Source organism: Prionailurus bengalensis, chromosome A1 (genome assembly GCF_016509475.1).
Source record: "Prionailurus bengalensis isolate Pbe53 chromosome A1, Fcat_Pben_1.1_paternal_pri, whole genome shotgun sequence".
Classification (NCBI taxonomy): Eukaryota; Metazoa; Chordata; class Mammalia; order Carnivora; family Felidae; genus Prionailurus; species Prionailurus bengalensis.
Window position 1 is genome coordinate 105,041,613 of NC_057343.1, and position 14,232 is coordinate 105,055,844.

Below are 14,232 nucleotides of genomic sequence, written 5' to 3' on the forward strand. Positions count from 1 at the left end.
ACAATCTGTTCTGTCATCATCCTTTTTTTATTTCTTATTTTTTTTTAATGTTTATTTCTGAGAGAGAGAAAGAAAGAGAGAGACAACGTGAGCATGAGCGGGGGCGGAGCAGAGAGAGGGAGACACAGAATCCGAAGCAGGCTCCAGGCTCAGAGCTGTCAGCACAGAGCCCAATGTGGGGCTGAAACTCACGAACTGCAAGATCTTGACCCGAGCCGAAGTCGGACGCTTAACCGACTGAGCCACCCAGGCGCCCCTCCGTCATCATGCTTCAAGAGGCTTTAGTTTAACATTGGTCTTCTGCTTATACTTGGGGGTTAGCTGTGGCCGATGTTTGAGAATACTAATTTATTTGGCATCTCTCGCCTGGCCGGCTCACCTCCTTGGCCGCCAGGGGATCTGTCGGCAACCTGGGCACCCTTCCGGCCTTCTGTTCTCTGCTTCCATCAGAAACGTAAAGCAGGGAGACTGCGCCATTAAAAGCCCTGGCACTGAGCTGCCTATTTTTCTGTGGCGATCTCATTCCAATCGCTAACTCGTTCCTGAACCTGGAGATTGATCTGCTCTTGGAAATACGGACAAAAACCAACCACTCAACCAACCATCTAAACAAAACAGAACCCCCCCGCCCCGCCCCATGGTAACCAGCACTGTAGGGCCATAGACAGCAGAGGGAATGAAAGTATCATTCCACCGGTGACACAGCATCACTCACTGGCCGTAAGTGTACATCCAAGGTGAGCCGGGCACCAGTGATTCCTTTCAAGGTGGAGTAACTGTGGGTTCGGATATAATTGTTAAATCCCTTCCTGGGGAGTAGGGGCAAAGGGGGTGCAGTGCTATAGGACATTAGATTCTGCCTCCCAGCCTCCGAGTTAATCGGCTTAAATCCTCAAGGTAGATAGGACAGCCTGCAGGTCAGTTTGTACTAGAACCAGATTACACTCTGGTGGCTAATAGCTCTGATCGATTACAGCCTTCCCCATGAATCTCCTTAATGAGAAACCATCACGAGAATGGGAGAAACTGATAGAAGGGATAACAACTGATAGGACCACCACAAATTTATGGAGAGGAAAAAGAAAAAGAAGGCATGGTCTCACAATGTTGTCTCACGTGGGTTTATCCGCTTGAGTGTCTCTTGTTAATATGACACTTGGCAGAGTTATTAACCAAGGGCTTACCTTCCTCGGGATGGGTCTTATTTTTGAAGCCCAACTCATTTTACACTAAGCTGTCTTGCTTGCCTGGGGAGCGGCGAAGTGGAAGGGGCAGTGCTGTGATTAGACGGTAGGTGATGGGTCCTTCCCATGATTTAGAAATGACCGTGAAACATGAAAACCATGCATTTCAGTTAATGGAGGCACAAAAGAGAACAAAAACAAGGAAACATACTCCTACCGGTGTTCTCAATCCCTGAACTCCAGTCTGTCAGTCAATTTCCAGGACAGCTGAAGTCTCACAGAAAGAAATTCCGATGCCGGGGAGCTGAGGAGATGCTTGTTTGGGACGTCCATCAGTGGATGCTGACACTGCTCACAGCAATGCGCCTCAAATGAAAACTTCACAGAGGATTTGCTCATGATCCTAAAATGTCCTTCTCCAGCCTTGGCCTCTGTCCAAAGCTCCAGATGCGCATATTCAACAGCCTGCTCAACATCTCCACTTAGATGACTAACAGGCGACTTCAACTCAATCCGTCCGAAACAGAACTCTTGATTTAGTACTTAACTTCACAACCTCTCTCTTCTCCACGTCTCCTCCATCTCAGTGAATGACATCACCACCCACCCAGTCGCTCAGCCATCCATTTCCTTTGTGTCTTGTGCCTAGCCCTCCAGGAAGTCCTATCAGCACCACCTTCAATAAGTCTGGCGCCTGTGCACTTCTTCCCACGTCCACTGCCTCTATCCCCGGGCCACGATCATCTCTTACTTGGGAGGCAATAGCCTCCCGGCTTCCATTCTGGCTTCCCTACAGTCCAGCTCCAAAACCGGGGAGACAGACCTTGTACATACATCAGTCAGAGGATTTTGAACCTTTGCTTAAGGCTCTCCAGTGGTCAGAACTGTGTCTGTACTCTTGACCTAGGACTACAAGAAGACCTGACCTCACACCTGCCTACCTCTCTGACCACGTCTCCTACCACCTCTCCCCCTTCATTTCCAACCTTTACCTGTGGCTGTTCCTGTATGGGAGGCAGGCTTTGTCCACATTCTTGTACGGTTGGCTCCTTCCGATCACTTAGGTCTCAGCTCAGAGGGTAACTTAGCACTGCAAACACTCCTGAACCTATAAACAGTGCCTTGCTCTATTTTCTACAGAGCTATGGCACTCTCTGAAAAGATGCTCTCTTTATTTATTTGTTTGTTCCCTTGTTTACATTTTGTTCCCTACTTCAGTGAGAACTCCGTGATGACAGGGACTTCATTTTTGTTCATTATTGCATGCCTCAATCCAAGAACAGTGCTGGAATGCAGTCGATGCTTAATGAAAATGAATGAGCAAACATCTGGATGCCAGGACCCCTGACCAGAAATGATCTTACAATATGAGTTAGACCAATGAAATTGGTTGGTAAGGAGACACTTTTGTTGGTGAGTAGACATCAAGTCCTGAGGATCACTGCGTTCAGCCTTCTGGACGGGAGATGGTATTCCTGAACATTTTGCTCTTTGTAGGTTTCCAAGAGAAATATCTACATGTTGTTTTGTTGCTATGAGGTGTAAAACCTGTATTTTCTGTTCAAGCTTTTTTTTCCCCTGAGATGTAAATAATTGTGGAATGCCATCTATTTCTCCATAGGTCATGAGATAGCATGACAAATACACTAAATTATTTAAGGTCCTTTCTAGTGTTTTAGTCACAATTACTATCTTTTTTTTTATACCCCCCCTCCCTTTTTTTTTTTTTACTACCTTGAACTACATGAGAACGAGACAATATCAGATGCCCATTTAAAAATTATACAACCCCGGTTCAACCAAAAATATGTACTGAGTGACTATTATGTGCCAGATACTTTCACTGAATTTAATAACACCAGCTAGTGTTGTTATTCCCATTTTGAATTACGATATTAAGCCTCATTGATGTTGAGGTACTTGTTCAAGGTTTCAGGGCAGAGGAGCCAGGGTTTGAGATCTCCAGCCTAATGTTCTTTCAGCTCTTTCTTTCAGCTCGCTTTTGCACTACATATAATCTTACCCAAAATTTTTTTTATTAAAAAAGTGCTTAAGGTGGCTCAGTCAGTTAAGCATCTGACTCTTGATTTCAGCTCAGGTCATAATCTCACGGTTGGTGAGATTGAGTCCCATGTTGCTGACAGTGCAGAACCTGCTTGGGATTCTCTCTCTCTCTCCCTCTCTCTCTGCCCCTCCCTGCTGCACGCACTCTCTCTCTCTCTCAAAATAAATGAACATTAAAAAATGTTTAGTTGAAGTGTAATAATGGACGTATAATGCTATACAGTATCAGTTTCACATATAACTACATGAAATCTTGATCCTAATTTGTTTGCCCCTACAGGCTGGGGAAGTAGCCGGAGGAGACAGGAGACTGCTTCTAGTTTCCCCTGTTGGCTCCCCCAAATGCGTGTGACCCTCATCCAGTTTTTTCACCTCTCTGGGGGCAGTAAAATAACAGAAATCCCTCTCACAGGGGTGAGGAAGGTTCAGCTTCGAAGGGAGTGGTGCAAGACCGTCTCTCTTTGGCTCAAGTTCCCACTTCTGTTCAAAACATCAGGTTCAACTAGAGACTGGGTGTATGGTCTTCTGAGCTCAGGCTGTGCGTTCGCTGCTCCCTAAACGTCTCTTCATCTGTGCAAGCAACACCTGACACTTGACACAGTCCACAGTGGAGCACTGGGTTCACCTCCATCACCCAGCTCCTGCCCACATTGTCCCAGACCTGGGCGTGGCAAGACCAATACTGGTGGCTCTGGTGCACACCCTCGACCCCATCCTTCCTCGACGCCCCACCCCCCACACGCAACCAATCGGCAGGTCCTGTTGGTTCTTCTGGAATACATCTTGAACTCGTTCGTGTCTCTCTCTCTCTCCAGTGTCACTAGTCTTCCAAGCCACTACTCTCCTCTGAGCCACATAATTGCCTCCTCACCCTCCTGTTCCTGTTATCCGAGAATCCAGTGTCTGCACAGCAGCAAGCTCATATCACTTCTCTTGCTTAGAATTCCCTGGCGGCTCCCCAGGGCATGTAGTCTAAGGCTTCTGAACGGCCCACAAGCCCTGTGTGTTTGTACCCTGGGCTCCGCAGACCCCCAAGCAGGCCAAGGACAGGATTCATGGGATCTGTGATTGGGGGGATTTTCACAGCCTCTAATTGAAATCTGGCATCTCACTGAGTTATGCAGAAGATCTTATGGGTTGGAGCAGCACTTGTGGCTTTGTGATCAATAAAAAAATCACAGCTATTTCCCATCCCATTAAACTGTTGCAGACATCTTGACATATTGCTCCTTCATGGTTGGTTATTAGATCTGCCACAGAATGTGTTAAAGAAGCACTTCGATTTTATATCCCAGCTTTTGTCTTTTTAATACTTTGATCGCTGTGTTATAATGTAATGGGTTGTCCCTGTATCCCTACGTTTTTTTAAAAAAAAAATTTTTTTTTTCAATGTTTATTTATTTTTGGGACAGAGAGAGACAGAGCATGAATGGGGGAGGGGCAGAGAGAGAGAGGGAGACACAGAATCGGAAACAGGCTCCAGGCTCTGAGCAGTCAGCCCAGAGCCCGACGCGGGGCTCGAACTCACGTTTTTATTTTATGTAATTAAAAACGTGATCTGAGAGAAGGGATCCACAGACTTCAACAGACTGCCATTGGGTCCTCAATGGAAAAGTTTAGGCACCTGGAATCTGGTTCCTTTGATCTCTCAAGCAATGCTCCTTCTTTTTCCATGTTTCTTCCTGATTCAGAAAAGCATGAGGACCTCTGCAGGGGTTCTCTTCTGTCTAGTACTCTCCTTCCCATGGCCAGCTCCTTCTTGGCCACACCTCTACTCAAAGATCATTCTTCAGAGAGGACTTCACGAATCACCACGCACTCTCTCACCACATTACTCTTTACAACAACTTGTTTCTTTCTTTATAACTTTTATCACCATCAGAAATAACCTTTTTATTCATTTGTTTATCCCATGTCTTTCTCCCCAGCAGGTAAGCTCTCTTAGTACATAATAACATTCTTCTGGCGTGTTCACAGTTATAAAATTCCCGCTTCCAGAAATACTTAGTTTGTGCTTGATAAATATTAGCTGAAGAAGAATATAAATCCTCCTGACTCAGAGGATCACTTTGAGTGGAAACAGGATGAGTTTAACTGAAATCCATCCCTACGTACATAAAGACCACTCACCCTGACTCTACTGGTCAAACACCGTAAAGTAATTTTTTGCCACAGACACACGGTTAGAGCAGTTGCTCTGGCATTCACAGGTGTGCTTTGGCTGAAGCATAAGTCACATTCAAGGGCACCCCGGAGATTTGTGACAGTCCCTGGAGGACTTAGGCCAATAAGCCAATTAACGGGCTACAATGCATCATAAATACCATATTTGTACCTGAGACGCTGTAATTTGGTGCTGGCATTATTTAAAACAAGCGCTACACATGCTGACATCAACGGTTTGAAGTTTTCCAAAGAGGAGATGAGCCGCACAGCAGGACTAGATGGCAGCGTAATTTCATATATTCACTCGCAACTTCAGATATAAGCAAAATGGGAATCATTTTGCTCTAATTATTTTAGATCATCCCTGTGCAGACGTGATCACAGCCAAATGGAGACTGCTTATCCGGAATATGAGAGGATGCTGCACGATTCTGTGGCACATGTGATCAATGTGAAGCCAGAGACAAAAGGAGACGAGATCAAGAGAGGACAGAGGACAAGAAAACAGAAATTTCTAGAAGAAATTAGTAATTGACAAGCATAGTGCCCAAAATAGAAATGATTTCTGGGAGGCAATGGTCTCATACTGTGTAGTCTGTTATCAACAGGACCCCACCAGCCACCCCAGGTCCCTGAGCCCTGTTTCAGGCAGGCTGTTTTGGGGCTCCTGGCCCTGCATCCAGTACAGTTGCTGGCATCTGACACCCTGTCTTCTGGCCTGCTGTGGGCCATAAGCTTCGAATAATGACTTCCAGCAGAAGGACAGGATCACAGGGCAAGAGGTGCCTGGACAATGGACCAAGTAAGAGCCCCATTTGGAATCTTGAACAAAAGCTGAGATTATGATGGATAATGTGAACAAGGATAACAAATCTCTATCTTGATCCCTGGGAACAGTGAGAGAGAGAGAGAGAGGGAATAGAGAGAAACCAAATTCAAAACCAGGTCGTCAAAACGGGACCGCATTTAAAAATCGGTGTCCCTCCGAGGGAGTGAGGGAGGATATGAGTGCAAGAACTCTCCAGGCAGAGTGTGGTGGAGGGGTTGTAGTGAAACATGAGGTACCTGTAGGACTGTGAACAGAAGGCACAGTCTCACCAGGGCCACATGCCCCTGAAATAAGCAAGAACAGCGGCACTTTGAGAAAGGGGAAGATTTCTGCCGGATGGAAGAACCGTGAAGCTGTGGAAACAGAGGAACTTTTAGAGTCACGATCCCTATAGCCCGGTGTTTTGCTGCCGAAAAGGACCCCAACTATATAGGATGGCCCAGCCGACTTTGCTGACGTGCAATGTCTCTGAGCGGTGACTGGATCTGGAACCTCCCAGGGCTCCCTTTGAGCCAATGGCCTAAGTTCATGTGCTGATACCTCTTTATTTTTGTTTGAAATGTCCTGTCCTCAAATTTCAAAGGTATCCCCGTAGCACGCAAGCAATTTAGATGGTGCTGCCCACTCCCTGTGCACATTGTCTAAGCTCTTCATGATTTTCAGGATTTCAGATATGTCCTTCCTGAGTCTCCTCACATCTAGATTAGAGAGTCTCCCTCTGGCTGTCCAGGCCAACCCAGCCACCTGTTTTTGTCACTCCTCTGGACTGTTTGGATCTCCTTCATTGGTTACAGAGCTCTGAATATAATGAGGCAAAAATATGCCTTGGTGGGATATGAGGGGAGGGCCCTGTTTTCCACTCGCTGGCTTCGCTTCTCTTGATTATGTTCAATGTTTATAGACCGTTTTGCTACAAATACTCACAGAGCTGTCTTCAGGGAAGACATTCTTAAAGGGGTAGGGGCAACAGTTCAAATGACAAAGGTCATGACATCAAGGATTGGCATTTATGGAAGGGCAAGCAGGAGTCCGGCTGGATGCACCAAGTTGTTGTCTTGGGGGAAAACGCTTGTCCAGCTGGGAGACATACATTTTTAGCTTGAGTGATCCTGAGACATGTGCCCCCAGTATGTCCCTATGCAGAACCAAGCCAACCATGGAAGAGCCTGAGTTAATAACTAGCTCAGTCCTGTATATATGCATAACTGAATCACTGGCTCTCCCCCTCCAGACCAGCAAATCATATCCACTCTTGGGGCACCCACACAATTATAAAGCAGCCTCCTCATGGAAGAGGGAGTTTGCAGCCAAGTGTTGAGAAATTTCACTTACTTTTCTTGCTTAAAACATTTTACGGGTGGGGTGCCTGGGTGGCTCAGTTGGTTGGGCATCTGACCTTGGTGCAGGCCATGATCTCACCGTTCCTGAGTTCGAGCCCCATGTCGGGCTCTGTGCTGACACCTCTCAGCCTGGAGCCTGTTTTGGATTCTGTGTCTCCCTCTCTGTCTCTGCCCTTCCCCCATTTGTGCTCTGTTTCTCTCTCAAAAATAAATAAACATTAATAAAAATAAAACACACACAACATTTTAAGGGTGTGGGAGACACTTTGGGAAACCCTACATGTTCCTTTGCAGTTTATGTAACTGTCTTTTCAGATCAAGGGTCTTTGACCAGGGCGCAGGGCTTTGGAAAACCTGTGACCCCCGCTTTGAGACTGTTATTTGAGCACTAGACATCTGTGCATTTCAGAGGAGACAGTCCAAGCTTTTATCAAATTCTCAAACATATCTGAGGGTAAGAAATGCTATTCCAGAGCATTTCCTTAAATTGTCTTGAGACACTGCTTGGGTCCAGTTCAACTTTCTGAGCTTTGAAAAATTTAAGAATGTGGGCAGTAGGATTTGACTGGCTTCTGAGAAGCCGTAATTTTTCCTTAGACACTGGTTTAAAAAAATTGCCCTAGGGCACAAAATGTGATATTTAAAAAATTAATTGTATAGTTGCAGGGCAGCAGAATCATGAAAGCGACCAAATTAAGTTAATGGGCTTAAAGGAAGAAAAGGATTTATATTGAGCAAAGATGGAAAAAATTCAGACAATGTAAAAAAAGTCAATGTGCCATATGATTTCCATACAATAAAAGATTAAAAAACGAATAGCGTTTCAGCTCATAGACTGTTATGGGGAAAAGGCAAAACTTCAAGAGGAAAAAGGACTATTGACATCTGTGTCAATCTGCCCTTTTTTTCCTCCTTCCTAAAATGGCTGTATACACAAAGAGAACATTAATATTTTATTTTATTTTATCTTATTTCAGAGAGTGAGTGGAAGAAAGGGGCAGTGGAGAGAGAGAGAGAGAGAGAGAACCTTAAGCGGTCTCCATGCTCACCATGGAGCCCAATGCGAGGTTCTATCCCCCAACCCTGGGATTGTGACCTGAAGCAAAATCAAGAGTCAGATGCTGAACTGACCGAGCCACCTAGGGCCCCCCGCAAATAGAGCACTAGGCTCCTAGAACAGGGGTGCAGGGTAAGCACTAGTCAATGATAACGAGTAGGAATCGTATATTAAGGAGGATATCAGGAGAGAATTAAAAATACATAAAATAATAGCAAGGACGGTTAAGATACATTTTCTATAAAGTCTGAGACTAGACCTTGCAAATGTTATGCTAAGTGAAGGAAGCCAATCACAGAGGACCACATACTGTAGGGTTCCATTTCTAGGAAATTCCCAGAATAGGCAAATCCATGGAGACATAAAATAGTTCAGTAGAATACCCTGTCACCAAATGGTACACTTTAAATGGATGAACTGTATGGTATATGAATTACATCTCATTAAAGCTGCTTAAAAAGTCTGAGACCTGGAAAATTCCCTGGGTAAAAAATAATTTGAAGTGTCTTATAGATTCCCCTCAAGAATCTTACCATCCCGTGCGGATTTTCGTTTGTAGGCATTTCCTTTCGCCATGCCACATCTTCACCTAATTGGGTTATTTTTCAGATAGGTATCTGTCAGGGATGTTTTCCCAACAGCTGAAAATGTGTTTATTTTGGTGAATGCACGACTTCTGGGTTTCAACATGAGAGTCATAGATTTTAAAGCAGATACGTCAGTGTTTAGAAGGACATTAGAATGCTTTTATTCTCCCATCTCTCATGCCTTTCCTCCTGGTATCTCCTACTTTTCATGCAAAGATGAAGTCTTTGCAAGTAGGAAAATAGGAAGGGTGGCATGATTTTCTAGGATGGTGGTTATTTCCTCTTTGTCTCGCAATTTCTGCTTTTACTGATTCTTCCCAGATAGAAGTTCTTAAATGCCTATAAATTCTATTTTATAACATTCCTGCTGCAACCACCTGCCAGCATATTATATATACTATATTAGCCTATATTTTCCTCCAAGCCCCAAAAGATTTTGAACCTTGCCATTTATTCCAGCTTCCCGTTTCTAATAGTGTTGCTGGAAGTGAAGTAATGATCAAGTGATGAGTAGAAAATATTTCCTTTTCTTCTTTTTAAAGTTTATTTCTTTGAGAGAGAGAGATACAGAGCAAGCAGGGGAGAGAGAGAGAGAATCCCAAGCAGGCTCCGCGCTGTCAGCACAGAACCCGATGCTGGGCTCGAACGCACCAACTGTGAGATCATAACCTGAGCTGAAACCAAGAGTCGGACTCTTAACCAACTGAGCCACTCAGGCGCACCTCCTTTCCTTCTTTTAATCTGAGCTCACTCTTCACAAACACATCTTACACATTTTCATAAATGGCACATCTAAGAATTAAACCCATTTTTCAGTAAACTGAAAGCTTCAGTAGAGTTTTCTCTCTCCTTCACATTATGCATATACAGTGCTAACTTTCCTCTCACATATCCGTCGCAGTGTAAATCTATCCAACTCTGTAATAATGGATTGCAAAGAAAAGTTTTATCAGGCAATATCACAGGGTCCTATCTGAAGCATACAGGCAGGCTGTTGATGAGGCAGAGAAATACACAGTTAGTGAAAAATAAAGGAAGGAAGCCAAGCTACAGGACCTGACAGGGTCTTTCTTCTCTTTCCCCAAATCTGCAGCACCTGTCAGGGAAGGGAAGCAAAGAATTGAGGCAATTATACAAATAATTCAAGAGAAAAGCCGGGGTTTTCCTCCATGAGTTGCAAAACCAGTTTTGCCAACCCGAAAGATCTAGATGACAGTCTTTAAAGACATTTATCTCACAAATGTGGGCGACAACATTATGAGTGATTAACCTTCACAACTGTTCATAAAAGGAGGGAAAAGGTGAACAATATTGTGTTCACCGGGCTTTCTAATGACATCTCTCTTAGGAGAAATCTCAGAAGAAATTGGTGACATAATAACTCAGTAACACGAAGACTCAAATGTTGAAAAGGAGTAAGCAGATGAGAAGAAACAAAGGAGGGGTGTGAAGTCCTTGGAAAAGAAGAAACTTTTCTAGCTCCTAACGGGTTGCTGTACCTAAGAGCTTAGACTACATCAGACTAGGGCAGAAAGAGGCACAAAGAAGGAATGCTATTCCACAATCCCGGCTCTCAATCAGAACCAGCCCAAGTCTGTTCTTCTGCTTGGTTTTGCTTTAAAATATTTTTAAAAATATTTATTTATTTTTGAGAGAGAGCGCAAGTGGGGGAAGGGTACAGAGAGAGGGGGAGACACAGAATCTGAAGCAGGCTCCAGGCTCTGAGCTGACAGCACAGAGCCCAACGTAGCGCTTGAACCCATGAACTGTTAGATCATGACCTGAGCCAAAGTCGGAGGCTTAACTGACCGAGCCACCCAGGCGCCCCTGTGTGTGTGTTTTTAATAGACTTTATTTTTTAGGGCAATTTTAGGTTCATAGCAAAATTGAGTTCCCGTATGCCTCCTGCCCTCCCAACATGCACAGCCTCCCCCATTATCAGCATCCCCACCTGAGTGGTGCATTTGTTACAGTCAGTAACCTACATGGACACACCGTTATGGCCTAGAGTCGTCCTTTACATTAGGGTTCATTCTTAGTATTGTTCATTTTATGGGTCTGCACAAATGCAAAATGACACGCACCCACCATTGTTCAGGGAAGGTTGACTGCCTTAAAAATCCTGTGTTCATCCTTCCCACCCTGTAACCGCTTTAGGTTTAATAGACAAATTCAGTGTCAAGAGGAGATCACAGCTTTAATCATCCATACAGTTAGTCTCTTAGAAAGGCTGGCAATTGGGAAGAAGCCCTTGGCTCTGTGTGTGCTTGTGCATATGCATGTCAACGAACAAGTGAGAGGGAGTACTTTTCCAGCTGAGACAGAAGAATCCAGGCATGGTGGGGACAGCACAGATGAGGGGCTGTGGAGATCTAGATTCTTCTGCCTTCTCCACTTACTGGCCCTGTGGCTGAGAGTGTTTAAGATCTCTGATGCGGGAGGGGTACCTGGGTGGCTCAATTGGTTAAGTGTCTGACTTCGGCTCAGGTCATGATCTCCTGGTTTGTGCGTTCGAGCCCTGCGTCGGGCTCTGTGCTGACAGCTCAGAGCCTGGAGCCTGCTTCAGATGCTGTGTCTCCCTCTGTCTCTGCCCCTTGCCTGCTTGTACTCTGTCTCTCTTTCTCAAAAATAAATAAACATTACAGAAAAAAAAAAGATCTCCTAAGAGGGACCTAACATCTCAGAGTCTCAGTTTCTTTACCTACAAAATGGGTTATTATCTGTTACAGGGATCGTATCTTTATACGATGTGGACTTGGAAATAAGATGGGTATAGAAACGTTATGGCATAGCATAGTTCCCTTTCCCTTAAAAAAGGGGAAATAATTTAATAAGAAGAAAACTCTGGGAGGTGAACACCGTCGGGACAGAAACAGGTGGACTCAAAGTGAAATCAATTAATGCCCCTGTATTTGGGTGTCACGTCAAGATCTGTGCCTATTCTGAAAAAAACAAAGTTTTTGGTGACAACAGGCAGAGAGCAGGCTATCACTCTGAATGAACAGCCACTCATCTCCCACTTCCTAACAGAAGACCCTTTTCCACTTTGCTCATTCGAGTACAATTGTCCATCAGGCAGCATTTAACTATAATCATGTACCACTTGCGATATTTCACACCATTATTTGTTTAATAATGCGTATTCTTTCTTTGGAGTTATTGACACTTAAAACTGAAGAGACCAGAGCAGGGGCTGGCAGGAGCCCTCGGCAGGGGGGCTGTGTGCATATAATCTAACTCTGCATCTGAAACCTGGGCCAGGGGGTACGCAATCAATGTCTCCTGTCCGTTCAAGCTGGTGCCTCTTACTCCCGCCCGGGAGCTAAATGCGCCTTGTTATTTTGGCAGCCATTTGGCAGACCTTAGGGCGAGATGATTACCACCAGCTTTAGTCATTCAGTGACATCTCGTTGCTCCTCTCTCAGACTCCCCTTTACGCAGCTCTCCTGCCGGCTGCCCCGGGACATTTTCACCTCCACCCACCACCACTCTGAACTCCCATGGAATAACTTCTAATCGTGTGCCTTTGAAAGAAGCGGACCTCTCAGTGGCCAACGCTGGCTGGGCTAGTTGTTCTCACGTTTGGAGTTAGCTAAAAGGGTCCAGAATCTCACGGGCTTATCAGTCTCCTTTTGTTTACTTCCTCTTATTCTTGGCCCAGATGTGTTTAAGGGAAACCTGGCTCCTTTTTCTCCTGTGTTTGAGAACGCCTAAGGGGGAATTGGTGAAGACATTTTCTCTCTGCACCTCCCCCCCCCCCCCCCAAAGAAGCTGTTCCTTCGAAAGGTGTGTTGCTCTCAAAACGCTAAGGTTTGTTAACTCTAGGTGGTGGAGACACTCCTGTTTGACACGTTATTCTTTGTCCTCCTTTGGATTTTTTTTTTAAAAACACAGAATTAAAACTAAAAAGTTGGGCGAAGCAACTCTTGGTGTTTTGCCTCTTTCTGTCTCGGCTTCTCGAGGTCCTCAGTGAGCCAGTGCAAGGGAGCAGGGCTGGACCGACAGAGGTCCTCTTGTGAACACGGATGCTAGTTTGTATTTCAAACCGAGTTCGCCGCGAGGATCAGTACAATTTAAAATAATAGAATCTGGTCATGTAATTCTTTTTATGCATGGTGCTGGATTTTCCCTCCAAATTAATCCTGTACCAGCAGTGGATGGGCTGAAAACACAGGCACCAAGCACTTAGCTCACTTCCATCTGGCACGGCCATGTGAACACTTCGGTTGGCTTGCTTTTTTAATGAAGTGATTTCTAATGAAGCAAGCTGTGAATTTAATAGCTACCTTAAAACAGCTTCTTTGTAACTAAGCTTTAAGTAAAGAAGCAACTGCCAAATTAGCCACCGACACCAAGAGGAAAGTTCAAGACCGAACAGCCACAAGGTGGAGGATTTCAGGCTGAGGTCATCTGGGATGTCATCTCAACTGCTGGCACCAGAGATGGTGTCCCAAGCCTGTGTGCAGGCTGGTGGCCCATCCAGAGACTGGTTAAGGAAGCGCCTGGCCACTGCTAACGGTGGCTGCAGGGGTAAGGTATCTGAACTGTTGTTATCCTGACCCCTCCCAGGCTGGTACACCGTCTCTCCGTGGTTCATTTGCCGTGTGATTCTGAACCAGCCACTTCAGCTCACTTATAATGTGGGCACAACAGAAGGGATATCCTTGGGGTCGGTCTCTACTACCCAGAAAGAAAGATGCTGGTAGAAAAAAATGCACACAGGAAACTCTTAAAGGTGGGAGAAATCACCCAGTTTCGCAATCAAAGGTAAATGGCAGGCAGATAATGCAGGGGGGCGAAGAGGGCCGGGTGGGTACGAGCAAGAGGTAAGGCCCGGGTGAACTGCAATCACTCATCAGATCTAGGGATATTCAAATTCCTTTATAAAAAAGGTGTAAGAGCCCCTGGGTGGCTCAGGCGGTTAAGCAAGACTCGGTTTTGGCTCGGGTCATGGTCTCGCGGTTTTGTGGGTTCAGTCCCCACATGGGGCTCTGTGCTCCTGGCG

The 14,232-nt window shown here is 45.2% G+C and overlaps 1 protein-coding gene across 1 annotated transcript in view; it reads right to left on the reverse strand.

The window, feature by feature from the left end:
- The window catches only part of MARCHF3 (membrane associated ring-CH-type finger 3), a 149,097-nt gene that overhangs the window by 12,496 nt on the left and 122,369 nt on the right, over positions 1-14,232 (reverse strand). The window lies entirely within an intron of this gene.